The sequence below is a fragment of the Rattus rattus genome, chromosome 14 (assembly GCF_011064425.1).
Source record: "Rattus rattus isolate New Zealand chromosome 14, Rrattus_CSIRO_v1, whole genome shotgun sequence".
In the NCBI taxonomy this organism is placed as follows: domain Eukaryota; kingdom Metazoa; phylum Chordata; class Mammalia; order Rodentia; family Muridae; genus Rattus; species Rattus rattus.
In genome coordinates, this window is record NC_046167.1 from 23,747,645 (window position 1) to 23,770,083 (window position 22,439).

Below are 22,439 nucleotides of genomic sequence, written 5' to 3' on the forward strand. Positions count from 1 at the left end.
CAGTATGTAAAAACATAATACACTGTAAATTATATATTATATATAAATATGTTTATGTATGTGTATAAGCTAGGATCTGCATATGAGGGTGAATGAATGGTTTCATTATTCCATCATTGTCTGGCCCCTACAATGAACTAGTATGTACTGTGATTGTTCCGAATGATCAATTCAAAAATCAAAATCCATAATTTTATCATTACATGTCTTCCATATCTTAGGACACTGATTTTAATGTGTATGTGTAGAATGTTACAAAACAGTATTTTATGTAATCTGTTACATTTAGCTTACTCAGTTTTGTCTTTGTTTTGTTCACTGATTCAGAGGCTGTGATAGGATGTGGTAATTAATGTCACATCCCAATATTAAACCTTGTTACATACAGTTAGCCCCTGCGGATGTTTGCTCTAAAATGTGTCTCTCCCCACAGCCTCTCTTTGGCTTTTGAAAAGTGAAAATCAATCAGTTTTCATTAAATTCATCATCCTTGGATGATCTGTGATGGCCACACTGGCAGGCCTTAATTGCTTTCGATGCTCCTATAAATTAACTTTCAGGCATTGCTTTCGGATCACAGATCATCTCCTCTCTACAAATCTTCTTCCCTGCAGGGTGGAAGGATGCCCCCATGCTCTCATACTCACCCCTAGGTGCTACACTAGGAATTTTATGAGCAATTTCTTTACTAGTCTCAGGGCAATCCTGAGTGGCCAGGTGGATTACTGACCCCATTTTACAGATAGAAACTAAGGCCAAGGGAAGTGAAATTATCACTAATATCATTTCTAGTACCAGAATTGCTGCCCACATTACTGGGAGCAATAAAGGCATAACAGATCCAAAGTGCTGAACTTGACATTGTTCGAGTTCATTGACCACCACACCAATGGTCACATCGGTCAGAGCAACAGTCCACTCACTCTCTAGTACCAATTTCTGTCTTAGTTTGCTTTCTATCACTGTGATAAAAACCATGACTAAACACAACATGGGAAGGAAAGGGGTTATTTCATCTGCCAAGTTATAGTTCATCAGAAAGGGGAGTTGGCAGGCATCTAAAACAAGAACCTGGAAGCAGGAACTACAGCAGAAGCCATGGAGGATCACTGGTTACTGGCTTGTTCTCTGTGGTTTGCTCAGCCTGCTTTCTTACAGAACCCAGGACCACCTGGCCAGAGGTGGTACCACTTCCAGTAAAATGAGTCTTCCCATATCAATAATTGATAAAGAAAATGGGGAGCTCTCAGAGACTGAGCCACCGCCACAAAACACACATGGACTCAAAAGAGGCCCATTTACCACATGTGTAGCAGACATGAAGCTCAATTGAAGTGGAGGCTCTCCCTAAAGCTGTATTTTGACTGTGGTATCTGTTCCCCACAGGGCTGCCTTGTCTGGCCTCAGAGCAAGAGGATGTATTTATCCTGGTAGAGATTTGATAAGCCGGGGTGGGGAGAATACCTTTTAAGAGGATAAGGGAGTGGGGCATAGTGGAGAGTCTCTGTGAGGTGGGGACCAGGAGAGGGTATAAATAAATAAATTAATTATAAGTAAAATAAAATAAAATTTACAGGAAAAAAAAGAGAGAAAGAAATGGATGTGCCTATAAGCCAATCCAATGGGAGTATTTTTCATAGTTGAGATTCCCACGCCCCAATGACTAGTTTGTGTCAAGATTTGTGACAAAGAAATTACCAGAACACAATCTATTCTTTTTAGAATGTTGGAGTGATACAAGTCCAAGATTGAGTCTTCTTGGCTCATATATGATATCTTTCCATTAGCTCTTTATACAGTTCTGTAGTAGAAGGAGTTAATGAGATCCCTTAAGTTTGTTCTGTTAGGTCTCTAACTCCATTCATGATTGTTCTGTGCTTACCCCCAAGCACCTTCCAAACGCCCTGCTTTCAATGTCATCACTTTGGAAGTCAGGATTATAACATATTGATTTGGAGGATGAAACCAATCAAACCATACATCTATGACTATTAATTCTGTAATGAGAATGCATTACTCCTATAATCAAAACGCATAAATGTGTTAATATAGCCAAGTGCGGTGCTCTATGTACCTTAAAAGATGAGCGTTGCTGCCCCTCAGTGGTAGCCCCACCCCTTGCCCATGTCAAGGCTTTTCAGTGCTTTTATGTTCAAGATGAAAGGCTCCTTTAGCACAAAAGGCCATCTCACTTTTTCTCTATCCCACTATGCCACATCCCACAAGCGGATATCAATGTTCATACGTAGTCACTTGTATTCCCTTCATATCTATGACCCCTTGCATTGACCTCTTATTTTCTTTCTAAACTCTGCCCGCTAAGGAAGACAACTATTGTATGTTTTTTTTTTCTCACTTGGCACCTGATTTTATATAAACATACAAAATCATCTATGTACATACGACAGACATGAAAGTAGGATTAAAATTATCTTGGGAAACAAAGGGGACTAATTGAGGTATGAAGGGGAATATTCTTAATGTATTCACACATTGCATACTTGTATGCAGTTTAAAAATACATCCAAAAGGAAAGAAAAGTGGAAAAACATCAAATTGAATTTACACACACAACAATGTTTCTATTTTCCAGAAGATAAAGACTCAGGTACGTGTTATGGTTTCATCTTAAATAAAAATATATTTGGCCTTAAAATCAATCAGCCAATGAATTCATCAACCAATGAATTCATCAATCAATCAATCAATCAATCAATCAATCAATCTAGTTGAGTCTCATTTCATATTATGCTTTTCTTGCAAAGTTGTAATCCTATGCTCCCAAAGCCATGCAAACACACTATCTCTTATTCTAACTTGCACACCAATTACCCCCTCAGTTTAATAAGCATTTCCTCTAAAGCATCTTTGTGCCTATACCTAGAAACAGATCAAAGGTACAGATGAAGGCAGTTTGATTGCATTGCTCGCATTTGGTCCCATGGTGAATAATTCATAGCATTAAAAAAATACACACACAGCTTATCATCAATACTGGATCTGTAGATCATCAAAGAAAGCTACTTATTAAAGCATCACCACAGGTTCCCTAGCACTCCTGTCAGAGGAACATGCAGCAACAATTGAATAACTACCTTGCTGAAGGAACATGTTGAAATTGGATAGGGTTTGCAGCCTTGGGATAATGAGAAACTGTGTAAAAAGAATTTTGATTTTTTTCTTTATGATATATTGGAATGTAAATATAGTGTGCATACACACACACACACACACACACACACCCCACGATCTGTTTTATCACACAACAAACTTCCTTTAAGGGTTTCTTCTACGTGCTGTGCAGTGGTTCCCTCTGGCCTTGCACAAATGCTGCTTGCAATAAAGTCATGCGTTTAGTTTTGAAGCCCATTTCCACAATGTTCTCAGCACAAGCACAAGAACCTTCTTGCTTCTCTTAGACTGTAATTGTATTTCCCCGTGTTCTGAGGCTGTTCAAAATCCCTCATTGAGTTAAAACAAAACACAACACCCCCAAACCACAGACCTGGATTTTCATGAAAGTAATCACCAGTCTCCCCTGCTTGCTATGGCTATGTTGCTGTATTATCTTTCTTAAAGATTTATTTCATTTATCAATTTTTAAAATATTTGTTTTCTTTTATTTACGTGTATGAGTGTTTTTCCTGCAGAAGACAGAAGGAGGCATTGGATCCCTTGTAACTGGAGTTAGAGATGGTTGCGAACCACCATGTGGGTGGTGAAAACAACCCAGATTCTCTACAAAAACAGCAAGTAGTATTTTCTGTACCTAGGCCTGAGAGAAAGGAAGAGAAGCATATGGTCAGGAGTGATTAAGAATGCCTAGGTACACAGGACAGCTGAGTTGAAAACAGCATTACCTTTTGTTACATACCTGTAACATGTAATACATGTCTGTAACGTAACATGAAACACATGCCTGCAACATAAAGTTTATTTCCTCATTGCAAACATCTCCTTCTGACATGTTTGTGTGCATATGTTTCTCTGAGGACATGTATGTGGAGGCCAGAGGTTGATCTTGGGTGTCTTCCTCAATCACTCTCTGCCTTGTTTGCTGAGACAGAGCTGTTCGCTGGCCTGGAGCGCACTGATGTGGCTGGCCAGCATACTCTACAACGTCTCCTCTCCATCTTTCCCTCACTGCATTCAAATGAAAAGCATGTGCCTCTCACTCTGCATGGCTTTTTACAGTGTTGCTTGGATGCCATGCACTTTGCCAACTGAGCCAGCACCACCCCCAGCCTCCTGTATCTGACTTTTATTTTAGGTATGTATTTTAGAAGATGGATGGCCATTTTTGTTCAGTTTTAAAAGCAGATTGTTCTGTTCAATAGGATCAGTCTCAAATTTTAAATGTTTTCCTAACATATAATTATCATCTTCCAGAGACCCAAAAGTACTGTCAATGTGACTGAAATCAGAATGTAAATATTTTATCAACAGCTGTCAAATCACAATTGGCAGCAAGCAGAAGGCCCCTGAATTACTATCATCTAAATAGAAGACTACATCACTTTATTGACAGATAAAACATTCTTCTGGTTTCCATGTTCCTGTCAGCATCTTCAGTGCATTAACAGGGTGTGCCACTATATGCAGTTGCTGTGACAATCAGCATGATGATGAAATGTCTTTGCTGTGCTCTTGGAGAGACACCCAGCACAAGGGCAGCTGTCAGTACGTTGTTTCAGCTCATGATATCTGTGGTGTCTCCCTCGAACATAGAGTGAATACTACTGTTAGTGGACTATTACTATGTCCATAAAAAGTGTTTGTTACCAGCAATTTGAGAAATCAAGATTTGACTTTTTGAGTATTCATTCAACCAAACTTCTGATTCCAGATGTGCTAGACTTACCCAACAAACTACGGCAGGACACACAGAATGAACCTGCCACTCTTGAAGATCAAAGAGGCCATTGAGTTGAGATTTCTCAAGTTGTCTTTCCAAACAACTTATATTATATTCTATTTATGCCACTATCTGGCTCTCTGTTTCTTATTGTCCCATCTCTAATTTTGCCATTCTTGCCCAGTGAAGCAGCAGACATATTGGAGTACTCTTCACATATTGTTTTATTTCTTTGAGGGCTACTAATCCTACAAGATTTTCTGACTTTACAGCCACGCCTTTAATAAGTATTTATGTGTCTCCTGAAAGGAAAGGTGTACTTTAGGAAAGAAGCAAAACAGATGAGGCCCTGTACCCTTGGAGGTTACACTGCGCCATGGTGAGGGAAAGACAGCAAAATGTCAATTAGTGTGATCCAATTACATCTATCTTGTCCTTAAGTTTCATCAGTAATATTGGTTAACAAGGGAACATTTTAACATGACTTTAAAAGGAAACTCTTTCAGTTTAAAAGGGAATAGAAATACAGTTGCTAGGATAGGGGGAGAGGGGAGGGAGGGGAAGGAGGGAGGGAAGGAGGAGGAGAGAGAGAGAGGGAGAGAGAGAGAGAAGGGAGGAGAAGAGGATGAGGAGAAAGGAGAGAAGAGAAAAAGGAGAGGAGGGGAGAGGAAGGAAAAGGAAGGAGGGAGTGGAGGGAAGGAGGGAAGGAAGGGGAAGGAAGGAAGGGAAGGAAGGGAAGGGGGAAGAGAGACAGTCTAGGGGAAAAACGAATCAATGGAAATGCCGAATGGTGTCAAAGTGCCAAGGGCAGTGTCAGGGCCCCAAGGGGAGAGAACGATGAGACACATTCAAGAAAAGAATCAGAAGGAGTGAGGACGAAGATTGGGAAGCAAAGAGAACAGGGACAAGTGGGAGCCAGATCCTGGCAGATGCTCTAAGTCACGGCAATCTGTCAGGGCTCATTGTAAATGCATGGGGAAGAACGGTGGGTTCAAGTAGGTCTTACCACGCTACTGAGCATTTCTCAGTTGCCAGAGTGGAAGTCAGGTGACCACCAGGAAGCTAATTCTCTAGAGTAAGAGGTAGTGGGATACCTTAGAGTAGTGAGGACTATGGCAAGAGACATCAGAGACCCAGGATACATTTGGAGGAAAGTGAAGGGGAAAGAGAGGAGCTGATGAATCAAGGATCCTTGACTGGAAGGGGACCGTGTCTTTCCTAAAAGTCAGAGAAGACCCAAGGAGGCGAGGGACAAGTTTGTGTGATGAGCGTACAGGTACACCTTCATACTCTCCACTTACAAGCAAAAAGCAGAGGTCCGGAAAGGCGAAGTGACTATTAAAAACCATTCAGACAAGATGAGCTTCACCTCCAGTCTGTCCTCTTCCTTTCCAGCCCAGGTCTCTCCCTCAGTATTCAGCCCCTCCTTCCCAGACACAGCTCGGAGCCTCCCTCAGTGCCTGGCATGATTTTTTTTTTCTTGGAAAAAAATTTTCATTACATATCTTAGTTTTTGATCTGCATTATTTCTTTTCTGGAAGCAAGTGAACGTGATTGAAAATAATGGCTGCATGAAGAAGAGTATTCGAGGTTGAGATAACAGGGTAAAATACGAATTTTAGTGGCCACACGCAGACCACGTCTTCTAAACATTTATTTCAAAAGAACAAAATACACTAGGGACGCTACAGTATTCCCTAGCATTCATAGGCGACTCCAAGGCATTTCTGTGCTCCCAGACCCAATGTTTTCCTTTACATATCTTTTATTTTGTCCTAGAAATGAATAGACTCACTTGGTTCACCCAATCTGATAAGAGAATACGCTAATGGAAACCTCATGAACCCACAAAGCATTTCTGAGCTGAGCAGTCTTATTTAATTGCTATAAAAATGTAACCAGCCACGGCCTAGGCTCCTTGCACCAGACTGCCAGATAAGACTGGACAGGTACAATATGGGGAAAGACAACCAAAAGTTATACTGCAAACCCAACAAATCCACTGACTAGACAAAGTCATTAGAATCTCAGAGCTGTTTCATCTTCTACAAAACACGGATAAAAGAAGTCCGTGCCCTATCATATTGTTCTGGAGATTAAGCCAAGTGTGGAAAGATGTTGAGCATAATGGCCCAGTGTGAAGGCTGTGGGTCGGCTTGGTCTTCTCTTGGATCTGAGTGTCAGATGATGCAACAAAAGCTGGGCCAATTCAATGCATGAGTATGCAAGTGTGTGTGCAAGTGTGCACGCGCACACACACACACACACACACACACACACAGAGTCTCTTCAGGGTCTATGTTATTTTTTCTTCATGCTCTTGATGCCTATGAGTGTGCTGCATTGAGACTGAAATCTGAGGCTATGTGTCTCCATTAGAACCTCCAGACAGAAACAAAGGGAAACATTCAAAACCCAATTCTTCCTGAGGAAACTTTCTTTACAGCTGTTAACCAAAGCCCGTGGGCTCAAACTGGGTCACACAGCTCAAGTAAAGAGTACTAGGAAGATAGGATTGGATGCAGGTCATTTTCCCCTCCAAGACAAGATTACATGTGGCAACCTGACTGACCTGAAACTCATTATGTAGCCCAGAAGTGGCTTCAAGTTCATGGCAATCTTTCTGTGTCGGTTTCCTGAGTGCTGGTGCTATAGATGTGAGTCAGCATGTCCATTAGGATATGGACTTTTAGCGGAAGTGCTATGCTGCCCTTCACAGCACCAAGATTTTTCCAGGGAAGAAGAATGGACTTGGGGTAGGATAGTAACAGTATTTGCTGGATAGAAAAAAAAAAACCCAGCAGTAACATGCAAAGAAAATTGTGTGTTTTATAATCTTCTTTCTTTGTGCTCACAATCTCTCTGGACTGCTTGAGCCAAGATAATATAAGTCAAAGGATAGTTCTTAAGCTTAAAAGACTGGCAGAAGCAAGCCACCTTCCCAGAAGCTACTCAAGAATATATTTGTACAGTGATCTGTTTGTACAAACCAACACACATGCTGGTAATTCAAATATTCTTCATTCTGATGGTGTTGAGGTAAGTGATCTATCTATCTATCTATCTATCTATCTATCTATCTATCTATCTATCTATCTATGTCCATACATACACATTTTAAAATAAAGCCAGCTTGTTTCAAATTTCGTAAGCATGCCATTACTTTAAATTTGAATTGGACAAGGAAAGGACACAGTATTATTTATACCAAGACACAATTGAGCATGTCTGTATAGTCATATTGAGATGCACAAAGTCTGGGGATAAATGTGGACAAATTATAATGGCATGTATGTATGAAGACACCACAGTGAAGCCCATTATTTGGAAGGGGGAAAGGTGATACACGCAGCAGAAAATTTAAATGGTTCTAAACTCCAACTCACAATTGTATTTCTCATTGATTAGTTCATATAGATCAAGTCATTGATTTCCCCCTTTCAAGCAAAGAATCAACTAGAAAAGACACTTACCTTATTGTACCTTTGCAGAAGTTCGGGATGTCACGTGCTTGGCCACTAGTCAGAATGCAGCACTAGAAAACAAAATGTGGTTAACAAATGAACAGAACCCTGGGAAGGTTGAAGGCAATGTTTATGAGAAAACATCTTGAAGCAACATACGAAAGTTATAGAATTTCCAACTGGAAGTGAATTTATACGTCACAAGGATGAACTTCCATGTTACCAGCGATGAGGACACAGGGATTCAGAAAAGCTAAGTTATCTGTCACTCTCAGTAAGTAAAGCTCCTGTCACCCAAGTGTGAGGATCTCAGTTTAGCCTCTAGAATTCACACTAAAAAGCCTGGTATGGTGCTGCACATCTGGAATTCCAGAATTTGAAGGTAGACTGGAGGATTCCCAGTGTCTCAGGGTAGAGAAAGACCCTAGGCCTCACTGCAGGTATGGAGCAGATCTGCAGCTTGATCTCATGTGGGTCCTGAAAAACTGGAGTCAGGGCTATACCAAAAGCTGTTGCCTGTATGTGGGATGTGTTCTTCTAGCCGGGCTGCCTTGTCTGGCCTCAGTGGGGGAGAAAGTGCTTAGCCTCACAGAGATTTGATGTATCAGGGTGTGGGAATACCATGGGAGGAGGCTGGAGGGAAAGATTGTGGGAGGGGATGGCCAGGAAGGGGGCAGGGAGAGAGATGTAAAGTGAATAAGTTTAAAAAAGAAATGGAAGGTGGGGAGAAAGAAAGGGAAAGAGAGGAACCAAACCCCAGTGAGCTCCTGGCTCTACAGCTCCACCCTCCCAAAGTCTCCCTAAGGTCAGGGTAGCAAAGAAGGTCACTCACCTGAAAGTGAGAACAATGGCATCCCCATCCTCCCTTTTCAGCATCCCCTCCCCCAACCTTATTTCAAAGGGAAGTCACATGCCTAATATCCCAGGAGGTCCTGCATTCTACCTGCCCCCATACTATTCCAGAATATACTCATGTGATCACCTCAGGAGCAGACCCCTCTTATTCATGGAGACAATGAAATGTTAAGGAAACCACTCAGATGTAGCCCTCATTTCAAAGCTCTAGCCCTAGGGCTGGAACCTTAGAGAAGTGACCAAGTTTTCTTTCTGCTGTGGTAAACATATAGTGACCAATAGCGACCCGGAGAGGAGAGGGCTTATTTCACTCTGTGGGTTACAGCTCATCACGGAGGGAAGTTGAGGCAGGGACTGAAGAGCACACAGCTTACTATCTTGCTTCTTCTGATTAGCTTAGCTACCTTTCTTTTACCTCTGAGGCTCATCAAAGATGGCTCTGCAAATAGAGGGCTTGTCCCGCCCCCGCTATCAATCAGAAATCAAGAAAATGCTGTACAGACATGAGGACAGTAAATCTGATGGGGGCAGTTCCTCAGTAGAAATTCTTCAGGTATATCTAGGTGTGTGAGAATTTGACAAAACCTAACCAGCACACGGGGCACTTCTTTTTTTTTTCTTTTCTTTTCTTTTCTTTTTTTTTTTGGAGCTGGGGACCGAACCCAGGGCCTTGCGCTTGCTAGGCAAGCGCTCTACCACTGAGCTAAATCCCCAACCCCACTTCTTTTGTTAACCTAATTTTAAATAATTGTAGAGATATATATATTTAAATATATATATATATATATATATATATATATATATTGCAAGAAACTGAGGCTATGGTGTGGCTGGGACTTAGGTCGTCCCAGCCCAGACCTTGAATCTGGTTCTGTTTGAGCGTCCTACCATTGCATTCTTGTGCTTGCTTTAACATCATCTCTACAGCAATACATCCTTGAAAACGAACATCTGTCCCTAGCCCCACATAAACACTCCCATCCTTTCTCAAGCTGTGGTCCAATGATACTTTGGTGGGAGGAGGCAGGCGGTGTTTCTCTCTCTCATCGTCATCTAGCAAGCAGCATGCGGGCGTGCTGATGAATGCAGGGTTCATTCGTCACTGCTGGGGTTCTCATAGGAGAGCGTTTGCATTATATCTGTCTATGGCCAGGCTTGGCTTTTCAAGTGGGTACCGAAGACTGAACTCCAGGGCGAATGTGTAGCCAGATGATTCCTTTCATATGCAGATAAATCACCTGATCCTAACCTACCGCATTCCAGAGAACAGTTACCAACCATCAGCCATAGTTTGGATCTCATTGTTAAAATTGGGTCAGTTTGCCAGGGCAGACTTTGGTCAACAAAGCTGTCTAATTGACAACCAGGACTCGTGATGTGCTGACATCTTGGATCCAGATTGCTTTGACAAGTCAACATATAGACACGGGTAATGTAAACTTACACAAGATTACATTAATGTGACAATAGTCCATGAGGAATAGATTATGAAAGAATCAGTTGCTGTAAGTTTCTGTTCACTAATGAATATGGGAGCAGTTCCTGAGGCGGAAAACCCCCAAGTTTCTCCCGGATCAGATACCGCAAAGTATTCACTTTGAAAACTAGCAAACGTCCTGGCTTCTGTCCTGGCTTCAAAGTCATTTTATTGCCAATTAATTGTACATGGCATTCACTCGGGAGTAAGCTGTAAATCTCGGACTGTAGAAGATAGGCTTTTGCAAATCCCAGGAAGCATGGTTCAGAAGGTTACAGTCTTAGAATATTACTGGCGATGTCAAAGATGACTGTCACAATTATGCAGAAAGCTGAACATAGAGGGGGCACAGTGCTGGGGAATAACCGTGGAAAGCTAAAAGATGGGTTTCTTTCTGTGGGATGCAAACTACTCTTTGATTGACAACATGCAAGAGTTAGGTCACCTGTCCACTATTGCAATAACAGAAGCTGATGTGAAGTGCAACTCTGGACTTTCTGGATGACAATCCGACAGGATTTATGTCCTTTAAACTTAAATCGTCTTAATTATTTTGAGGATACACATTCTCTTATTTCTAAAAAGACACAAAGCATCAGCTTAGATGTCCACCCCTCCCTTTTTTTCAATTTAAGTGAATGATAAATGAGTCCCCAGTCATCTGATTTAGATAGAATAGAACCTGTTCACAGTCTTGAAATAACTGGGCTTAATTAACTAATTTAACTCTTGAATTTGTCCGAAATTAGATCTTGGACCCTTAGGGGCAATCAAAATATTCCCATTTCAATTTCAAAGTTTGCTAGTCTGATTTATTTGAAGACCAAAATAACAAGTGCTTTGGCAAAATTGAGATTGAAAGTCTTTTTATGGGTTTATGATAAATATAGCATTAAACTCAGAGACTAGGCAAGGCTCATTGGCATTACTTTCTTGTTGATGCTCAGGCAGAAGTCACCCACTCCCTGATCTGTCCCTCATCTCACTTCTCATTGGTCGATTCAGAGTAGGGGAAACAAAGTAATTTACAACATGAAGTGGTGTGTGTGTGTGTGTGTGTGTGTGTGTGTGTGTGTGTGTGTGTGTATGTTTATGTATGTGTGTGTATGTATGTGTATGTGTGTTTGTGTGTGTGTGCACATGTATATGTGTGTGGGTGTATGTATATGCATGTATGTTCATGCATGTATGTGTGTGCATGTGTATGTGTGTGGGTGTATGTGCATGCATGTATGTTCATGCATGTATGTATGTGTGTGTATGCATACATGTGTATGCACTTACATGCATATGGAAGTCAGAGGATAATGTTGGGTACTGTCCCTCAGATGTCACTCACCTTGTGCTTCTGACACAGGGTCTCTCATTGGTACCTGGGGTTTACTGATTCGGCTAGGCTGGCTGGCCTTTGAGCTAGGGATCCTCCCGTTCCTACTTCTCTAGCTCTGGGATTAAAATGGAATGCCACCATCCAGGCTTTTCCCAAGGGTACCAAGGATAGAACTCAGGTCCCCAGGCTTATGCAGAAGGCTCTTTATCAGGTGAGCTATCTTCTCAGCGCTAAATAGTTCTTTAAATAAGATGACCTCATCTGATATATAAGAACCCAAAACAGCAGCAATCAAAAGGAGCTGGGATAGTAAGTGCTGGTCCTTATTTTCAATTTGTAAATGAAACCCATAGGTCCAATAAAGGGTCAGTAACTGTCCCAAAGCCTTGTCCAGTAAATAAATGGACTGGCTGGCAGGTCCATACTCTATGATTAATAGGAAAAGCCACAACAAATATTTACCAGAATTTGTCCCAGTTTGTTTTCTGTTTGCTGAGATAGACACGAGCAACTTGAGAAGGAAAGGAGGTACTTGACTTAAAGTTACATACAGGCCATGCTTATGGGAATTAAAGACAGACTCTTGGTGCAGGAAACTGGAGGCAGGAACTGAAGTAGGAACCACATCGGAGTGCTCCTTCCTGACTTGCTCAGCTACAGTTCTTATGCAACTCAGGTCCGTTTGCCTAAGGATGGTGCTCCCCACAGTGGGCTGGGCCCTCCCACTCCCACTCCTACTAGCAATGTTTAGATTTCATGCACCATAACAAACACTTCAACGATTTAATGGGGGTAGCACAGGACCATATAAAATCAAAGTAGAGACTAAACTTGTTGGCTGCTTCAAGCCATTAAATGTCACTTCCATTTATAGCATATACTAAAGGATGCAGGAAAAACCGAAGAAGAACAAACTTGGCATAAAACAAACACGTGTGATTTTTAATATCCAGTCTTCCGTTTATTATTCAATTCTACTGTATACAAAAACCAAATGGAGGTTAGTTTCAGTTTTGATTTCTTTTTAAAGCCCTTGAAAATTGAAGTTGAAAATTCATCTTAGCTCAATTCTTCTGGATTCTGAATAACATTTTTTTGTTGTTCACAGTAAGTTTCAAATGAAATCTGAATTTTAAATAGGCTATGGCTGAAGACAAAGCAGACATTTACTCAACGCTTTCCTGTTTACTGACATTTTTCAGTATAAGGATAAAAAAGTAACACCCCAAACTCCAGCTCCATTTATTAAGGTAAACATTTTAGTGTCTATCAATTTCCAAAGGAGTAGATCTCGGCATAACACTTTTCATACTCCATCAACTCCTTTTATAGTAATTGCTTCTAAGAAACTTTTATTTTTAATACATGATTCTGCATGTGAGTGTGTACGCCTGTCTGTTAGTGCACACACAAGGGATCTCAGAAGTACCAGATCCCTTGGAGCTGGAGTTACAGCTGGCCGTGCGGTTGCAAATTGCTTGACATGGGTGCTAGGACCCAAACTCAGGATCTTTGCAAGAATACCAAGTGCTTTTAACTCCTGAACCATTTCTTCAGCTCCTATAAGGATGAATTTGAAGGTAATTCATAGCAATGAATATACGACGGGGCCTCCATCTGGGACATAACTGGGTGAAGGAGTTATTTGGTTTTTTTTTTTTTTTTTTTATTAACTTGAGTATTTCTTGTACATTTTGAGGTTATTCCCTTTCCTGGTTTCAGAAACTTTCCCTCCCCCTTCCTTATGATGTTTTTTGAGCTTTGGGGGTTCAGTCTTAGCAGGACAGGGCTGGTGCTCTTAAATATTCATTGGTGTCTTGTTAGTGTCCCTGGAAGCTGGTTGCAGATGACATATGGGGTGATCTTCAAAGAGGGGTCCACATGGTTTTGCTGGCATTACGCCTCTGTATTTGCAATTTCACCTTCCTCCCAAGGTGGGTCTGTATCCATCTTGTCTAATTGCGGTGGCTCTATATGTATCATAAGTTATTTTTTTTGTAGACTTTCTATTTTTTTGAGCCTTGGAGGTCCTGTTAGTGTCACTTGAAATGAGGTTTAAAGAGGCATCACATAAAAGGCAGTTTTCTGTTTAAACTTATGAGATAAGTTTACTTTATAGTTAGCAGCAGCCTACACAGATGACTGAGAGAGGACCATTTATTGTTCACCTAGTTTCTGCCTGTGTGCTCTTGAACCTTGACCTCTATAAGCCTTAATTCCAAGCAACCCAACTCAGAAGCAGAACTTGAAAAGAGGCATGCAAAAGTCAAGTAATATGCAATAGATGATTTTCTTTTTACTTTTTTAAAATCACAAATGCCATTCAAAAAAAAAAGCATAAATGGTCTTTGTTCCTTCCTCTCTCAGTCTCCTTGGTATTAACTGTTTGATATCTGTCACTTCTTGTGCCCTCCTTTCTTTGAAATACACCCATCTTCTCCAGAGTGACCATGCCACCTAGACGTCTATTCATTTGGCCTTTACACTAGATAATAGTTGAGTTGTTTTAATCAACACACATGTATCTCATGTAGGATTTTATTGAGAATTGATCTGCTTCACTCAGTTGGTTCTTTTGTAAAGTTGTTTCTTCTTATCATTAGTATAGTAATAATAATCCTTATATACATATGCACACTTAGATATGTATTCCCATAGCAGTGACTCATGAGTTATGAAATAGTCACATCCAAAGTTAGGCTATGTTATTTCCCCTTTCCTCACTATAACTGTATATTATCCCCATTGATCTATCTACAATGCTGCATTCATCAATTTGTGCAGATATTTACATTCATGCATATGTTTATGGCTATACACCTGTTCTGGCTGCTTTTGTGTGTCAACTTGACACAAGCTGGAGTTATCACAGAGAAAGGAGTCTCCCTGGAGGAAATACCTCCATGAGACCCAGCTGTAAGGCATTTTCTTAACTAGTGATCAAGGTGGGAGGGCCCAGCCCATTGTGGGTGATGCCGTCCCTGGGCTGGTAGTCCTGGGTTCTATAAGAAAGCAAACCGAGTAAGGCAGGGGCAGCGAGCCAGTAAGCAGCACCCTCCATGGCCTCTGCATCAGCTCCTGCTTCCTGATCTGTGTGAGTTCCAGTCCCGACTTCCTTTGGTGATGAACAGCAATGTGGAACTGTAAGCCGAATAAACCCTTTCCTCCCCAACCTGCTTCTTGGTTATGGTGTTTGTGCAGGAATAGAAACCCTGACTAAGACAATACCAATATCTATGTGTATGAATTCTTACTGATACCCTTTCATTACCCTTGGGGTTCCAAGGACTCTTCGTGCTGAGAGCCAATTGGGAAGAAGATTTATCTGGAGTAATTACTGTGAGGCGACGAATAAAGAGATGATTTAAAAAAATATGTAGTGAAAAATAAAAACAGTAGCTATATTGCAGAGAAATGATTATAAAAGAGTTCGTGTCTTAGAGAAAAACTACAAAATGCACCCTTCAGTGAGTCACCCTATGAGGAAAGACATCCTAACCTTAAAAGTCAATGCTATTATTTCTGCCATGAAACCATAACTAGAAATTTTTCAAGCCTGCAAATAGTTTCCTGTAATCTTTAAAAGCTAAAAAAATGTAACAAAAGAAATTTGCCAGTCCTAAAATGGCTTAATTTTATAAACCGTGCTATATCTTTAAAATGCTGCTTTTCAGCAGACATGGGTGAGCTCAGGGGTTGGAAATGTTAACCATCGTTTTCTTCAGGTGACCTTTCCCCAGTCCTGCTCCAGGTGACTTTAATTACAGTCTTTAAATCGCAGCCTGCTCTTAGTGCCTCTCCTCCCCGGAGTTTCTCTGGCTCTCTAAGTCATAGCATGAATATGAAAGTCCGGGAATAAATGTCATTTTTTTTCAGCAGTTTTGCAGAGCTGACCAAGTCATGATGTTTACAAGGGCCAAGGAATCGAGGGATGAAATGGTCCTGGGGATTAGATTGTTAAAAAGGACTTTCCCTTGGATGCTTCCCGAAGGAGCTAAAGAGCCATCTTACAGGATCAAGGGGGACATTTACCCTCTCAGGTCATCGCTCTAACAGTAGAACAGCCAGACTCAACCCCAGCACTTTGGAATGGTCTAGAAGACAGAGACGTATGTGTCTTTGCTCCAGTTTAAAGTCTGTAGGCAGATTTACTCTTAAACAAGCAAACAAGGGTACTTTTCTGCTTGGTATCCAAGACTGGCTTCTTTCGGGATGTTCCCTTTTTCATTTTTTTCATTCTTTAATCTTCAAAGTCTTTTTTTTAAAAAAGGTTTTGCCAGAAAACCTTTTATTACATCATAAAAGCAATACTAGGCACTAGATCTTTCAAAATTTGTTCATACCAACTTTCTGAAATTAAGAGCACAAGAATACATCTATAATATTTTTAATCTGAATAACAAAAATTTAAATGCAAGCTGTCATATGCAAACTAGGCTAGAAACCTCAGAATCAAGTATTAAACTTCACTGTAGAGGCTTACAGGGTCCAGAATGGACTCTCTAATGAGCCAAGAAGATAATTTCAGTTTTACACATACATACATACATACATACATACATACATACATACATACACACACATACACACATAAACACATGCGCATACACACATAAACACATGCACGTGCATATTTATATGCATGTATAAACTCTGAGGAAAGATAGGCTTAAATTAAGGAGCATGTCCTGAAACAAAGGGCTCAGCTCAGCCCTTTACCGTTCTGGGATTCATACTCAACCAGACCCAGGATGAAATATTTAGGGCCGCAGTTACTTTGAATCCAGTTGCAAGAGTAAACCACATAACTTGCTGTTCCAGATAAGAAAGGTTGCTGTGAGATTCGCCAAATACTGTTCTGAGGATGCACAAACTGAGTTCCTGGGCCACATTGCCACCAACTGTGCACAGACTAAGTCTTATTCTTAATTATTTTTATTTATGTGTCTTTGTGTGGATGTCTTGTGTGGGTGAGTCCCCGTGAAAGCCAGAAGAGGCATCACATCCCTTGCAGCTGGAGTTACCATCAGTTGCTGGCTGCCTGGCATGGGTGCTGATAATTGACCTTGGCTCCTCTGTGAGAGCCCTAATTATCTTCATCCCCTAATTGAAACAAAATGAGGCTGTCTGTCTTTAAATTGCTCTGTCAGGCATTTTTCACAGGGCAATGTGAGTATGTGGCACATTCCCTCTATCGAGGCCCTCACTTTGGTTCACACGGAGCTTATCGCCTTCCTCATGATGAAATGTTATCCCTGCGAGGTATTTGTGCATTTATTACTTTGACAAACATCTATGTGCCCACATGTGCCTCACTGCTGCTTAGATAAATGGACACACGAGAGGAAATGGTACTTGAGAGCTGCAGTGCTGCATTGGTACACTGCAGGCAAGAAAAACTTCTTACAAATAATTAACAAAAAGAAAGGAAACTGGGGCGGGAGAGATGGCTCAGTGGTTAAGAGCGCCAACTGCTCTTCCAGAGGTCTTCAAATCCAGCAACCACATGGTGACTCACAACTATCTGTAATGCCCTCTTCTGGTGTGTCTGAAGACAGCTACCATGTACTTATAATAAATAAATAAATAAATAAATAAATAAATAAATAAATAAATAAATAAATCTTTTTAAAAAGAAAGGAAACAACTATGAACCAAGGAGATTCATAAACCGTTCTGTATAGCGAGATGCTTAGGGATGCAGCTGAGATGATTGTAGTGATAGAATATAAAAAGGATGATCAATGATACTCTGGACGCAAGGGATGCTTCCATGGGGCTTTCCAGTGGTCCCCTTAGTTACAAACTGTCATCGATCGTCTTACCATTGTACCAGAGACGCGATGGAAAGTAGTTCCGGAACTGTCGGTCACGTAGTGTGACGCATTCAAGTATACTTATTTGAAAACTGTAAGGCTGGGGAGATGTCTCAGTGGGTAAAGTGCTTGCTGCACAAGTCTGAGGACCCGAGTTTAAATCCTCAGAGCCCAAGAGAAGCTGAATGCAGTGGTGCAGGCAGCTATAATCCTGAAATCCCAGCATGCATATGGTGAGATGGGGGGAGGGGGCAGAGATCGGAGAACCCCTGAAAGCTGTAGGAGAGCTAGCCTGGCATATAGAGTAGAGAACAAGAGGCCCCATCTCTAAAGAGGTAGAAAGTGATGACTCACACCTAAGGTTGTCATCCTTTGACATACACATCTATGCCGTGACATACACCACCACCCCCACCACACACACCATACATATGCACAACTACAGAAGTTTTAGAGTCATGCTGTACGTTCAATTTTTTCCTACTGTTCCATCATCTTTAACAAAATTAACTCTTAAAGGAATTGTACAGTAGAGCCATAGAGATTGTCTGATTTGGACAACTGGCCAACATGACAGAGTTTAAGGAGGCAATCTGCAATCACATGCGATTTCATAGGTGTACACAACATTTCCTAGATCACACTCAATGTTCCTAAAGCTCTTTTGTAGCATGCTAGAAAGGGATTCAATGTTTAAATAAAGTCACTGGGTTATCTCCATACTATGTTTCCCAAGTCTCACAGCAGGAATAGCCAGAAGTGTGAGCTGAGATGTGGACCATGGTTTTCCTGAAGGGATGTCCATTCTGACACCTGGTTCCCAAACCTTGTTTTATGGCTCTGGGACTCTTAGGAAAGACAGAGAAAATGCTGCATTGGCTTAGCAGCACAGGAGTAACTGTCTCTGCTCTAGTACAGAAAAACATAAAACGACTCAGTCAAAGTCTCGTCCAGACGATAATGAATTTGCTTTCAAGTCTGCATAAGTATTTTTACCAAGTTCATTGACTCTATAGTGAAAAGTAAACTTATCTCCCTGAAAAGGGGGTATTGAATATGTGCTGAACAACGATAACAACAACAACAATAACAACAACAGCAGCAGCAGCAACAACAACAACAACAACAGTAGCATCAACAAAACAATCAATATGGAGCTTGAAAAGGAATCTAACAACATTGTTTAGGAATACAGACTTTCAAATACCAAGGCTTAAAATGCAACCTTGAGAGTCTCAGACATGCTCTTAAAGTTTTTTTAATGAGTCCCCGAGACTATATTTTGCTAAAACTTCAACAACTTAAATATTTGGAAAGGTCACTTTGAAGATGATGAATTATAATTTTGCAACTCCAACTGGACAGCTGTTCTCAGGAAATATAACACCACGGGCAGTGTAAACGTCACACTCAATCGGATACCCTGATGTTTTTCCTGTTAAATAATCTTTCGGAAAATGTTCAAGTGGCTTGAGTGAGTCTGGTGTTTCCACATTGGCTTCCATGAGCTTTTGATTGGTGAATGGTTAGCACACATACTGCTGGATATTGGACTACCAGCAGCCAAGGGCGCCCTGGATCTATGCGGCAAATGCCCAGAGCTGGAAGTCACTTAAGAGATGCCCTAGGAGAAAAATCTTAAAGAAAGGTTGTGTAAGATATCCTATGCATTATGTCAAGGAATGGATAAAGCAGAAAACCTAGGTCTAATGATCTTTTAGTAACTTCTTTGTCTTATATTAAAATATCTACACAAAATGTGCTGGGTGTCAGGGGTTACGCAGCAATCACGGCCCTTGGAAGACTGAGGCAGGAAGATTTCTATAAGTTTAAGGATACCCTGGACTTAATGGTGAGGTGAGTTCTAGATTAGCCTCTGTTACTGGGTCAGACACTGGTCCCGCCTGACTACAATAGCCAGGACACGTAGGAAATCTAATTGTACCCAATATGTAAATACATTGATTGATCACATTTTAAAAGGTTACATATTCAATGTGTAATGGTACTGTTAATAGTGGTGTTTATAAGTTGCTATTTATTTATTTATTTATTTATTTATGGCACTTCTATCTCTGAAGCTGTCCCTAATGTATGTCCATCGGTACTAAATAACCCATGTGAAAAAACACACAGAGGCAAAACCATGATGAAAGCTCAGGATGACTACTGCAGAAGAGAGAAATGGAGGAGTCTGAGCTGGGCTTGGGGCACCATTTTTAAATGTTGTTTACAGAGTGTAGCGAAGGACTCTGGCCACCTAGAGTCCTATAAGAAACATGCTTTCTATGCAGTGTCCAAGGTCCACTTTCACTTTGGTATCAATTCTTGGTACAAATTTGTGGTATTGCTTCTGTCTGCACTAAGGATAGAGATAGAGACCTATATCAGACACAAGGTGCCATTTTTCTTTTTCACTTAAGATATGTTGATTTTCTTCAGGTGCCTGGCGAATGTACAGATTAAATTCTGGACATACCTATAGAAGTTTCACACATACCTTTAGAAGTTTCACACTGCCTGTGCGTTTGTCTGAGTAATGAGTGGAGGGACTGGGAGATGGTGGTTCGGTGGTTTGAATGTGCACCACGCAAATGTAAGTGCCAGGATTCAGATCTCCAGCACCCACTTAAATGCTGTGTCAGTGTGGTGTCTCCGTGCAAGTCCAGTTCAGAAGCAGAGACTGTTGACTTCTAGAGCAAGCTGCCTAGCAAGACAAGCCGTGTCTGCTAACTCTGTTAGACTGAGAGACCCTGCCTCTGTGAATACAGTGGGAGAGCAGTGGAGGATGATTCCTGACATCAACCACCTTGGATTTAAAATTCAGAAAACATGTGCACCAATACACCTGTCAACACACACACGTACACACACACACACACACACACACACACACACACACAGCACACATACGTGCACACACAAATTCATGCAACACACACATACACACAGAAGTGGAAACAACAATGACCAATATTTTCTGATAGCCAAGGCTCACCTCCTGCCTGATGTCCTAAAACAGAAACTGAAGGCTCCCCGTGGCTCTAGTATTAAATAAGCAGATGTGATTCACTTCTGTATAAGCAATTCTCAGGGGCTCGTCAGGGAAGAGAGACTGTCAGATGGCAGTCTGTTTTCTCTTAGAAAGACCTACCCATATTTTAGATTTTGACAAGTTCCAGTATCTCCAAAGGTCTCACTTTTCTTTTTGAAAACATGGGATAAAACAGTAAACCTGGAGTATATAGGAGAGAAGCGGTGCATAGAAAGAGTTATAGAAGCTAGAAGTCACCATTGCTATTTAACGTGATCTCCCCAGAGTGTATTAGGGATGGTTTGCTATGTCATTTTCCTTCCAGATATTTGCCAGAGCTGAGCTCACTTGTCTGGTCTATGGAGGCTTTACAGAAATAATATCTGCATTTCAGACTTGAGAGGCCAGGTATAGACAGAGTACTGGGAATGAACCTGAGGGGAGTTGCCGAGGAAGGAGAAGTGGGAAAGTGTATACTTTGAATATTGGTTCCAAATTGAGAAGTAAAATAAATTGATATGGGAATAGTTTAAGTCTTATAACAACAGTTTTTCTGAGACCACCTTTTAAAACTATGATTGAGTTGGGAGATAAAGAAAATAACTAGGCTCGTTAAACATTGCATTATTAACATCAAACCCAAGCGGGCATGAGTACTGAAAATTGTGCCAGCCAAATATCAATATAGCCATTCTTCCATTGTATTGGGGACTCGAAGTGAAACCTTTTTGGCTAATAGGTATTTTTATTTAAATATAATGCCCTGGAGTTTGAAAATTTCCACAAATCCTATGTGTCTGGACTATTGATCACTGCAACAGTTATTTTCAGAATTGTGAAAATTACACACCTATTTGGGGAGTGGTACATACTCTAAATATAAATAAGCCTAAAATACATAAATTAATTTCTACTTACACGTGAATTAGTTTTTTGAATAAATCTATTATTATTATGTGATATATGTAGTCTGTATATGGCCAATATGCAACCCAGAGGACCAGTTTTGGGGGTCTGAGGTCAAACTGAGGTCGCAATCCAGGTTTACTCACATAGCCATTTTGCCAGTCCATATGATTGTCCTTTAGCCACACACAATATGTGTTCTAAGAGACTATATATTTAATATATTTTTTAATTGTGTGTGTGTGCGAGCCCCCCCTTTCTCTGTGTATGTGTGAGCCTGTGTGTACGTGTGTGTGCTTTAAGTTGAAGAGGGCATCATATCCGCTGGAGCTGGTATTATGCAGTACAGGCGTTAGACACTTGGCATAGGTCCTGGGAACTGAATTCAGGTCTCTCTGCAAGAGAAGTGATTGCTCTTAAATGCTGAGTCATATTTTCAGCCCCAGAGAATAAATATTTTGTGGGACACGATAGAAGTTAGTATTTCTATCAGCTTAGGGCAGTTTGGATCAGTGGCAAATTGAGACATAAGGAAAGAAGTGACAGAGATCAATCCGTCTGTAAATAAGCATTATAATTCTGAACGTTACTTTGACACACACTAAGCAGGCCCTGATAGCTACCTGAACGTGTCACACTGATGATGTAACAATTCTAAGCTAAGCTGCTGTCTAAACTCTTATACAATATGTGGCACGGTTA

At 40.9% G+C, this 22,439-nt stretch overlaps 1 protein-coding gene across 4 annotated transcripts in view; it reads right to left on the bottom strand.

Moving 5' to 3' along the window:
• Window positions 1-22,439, bottom strand: part of Chrm3 (cholinergic receptor muscarinic 3) — a 447,786-nt gene that overhangs the window by 234,165 nt on the left and 191,182 nt on the right. For all 4 annotated transcript variants that reach the window (XR_004385797.1, XM_032885104.1, XM_032885103.1 and 1 more), the window contains exon 3: window positions 8,329-8,390. The gene's annotated coding sequence lies outside the window, so the exon portion shown is untranslated. The remainder of the gene's footprint in view (window positions 1-8,328; window positions 8,391-22,439) is intronic.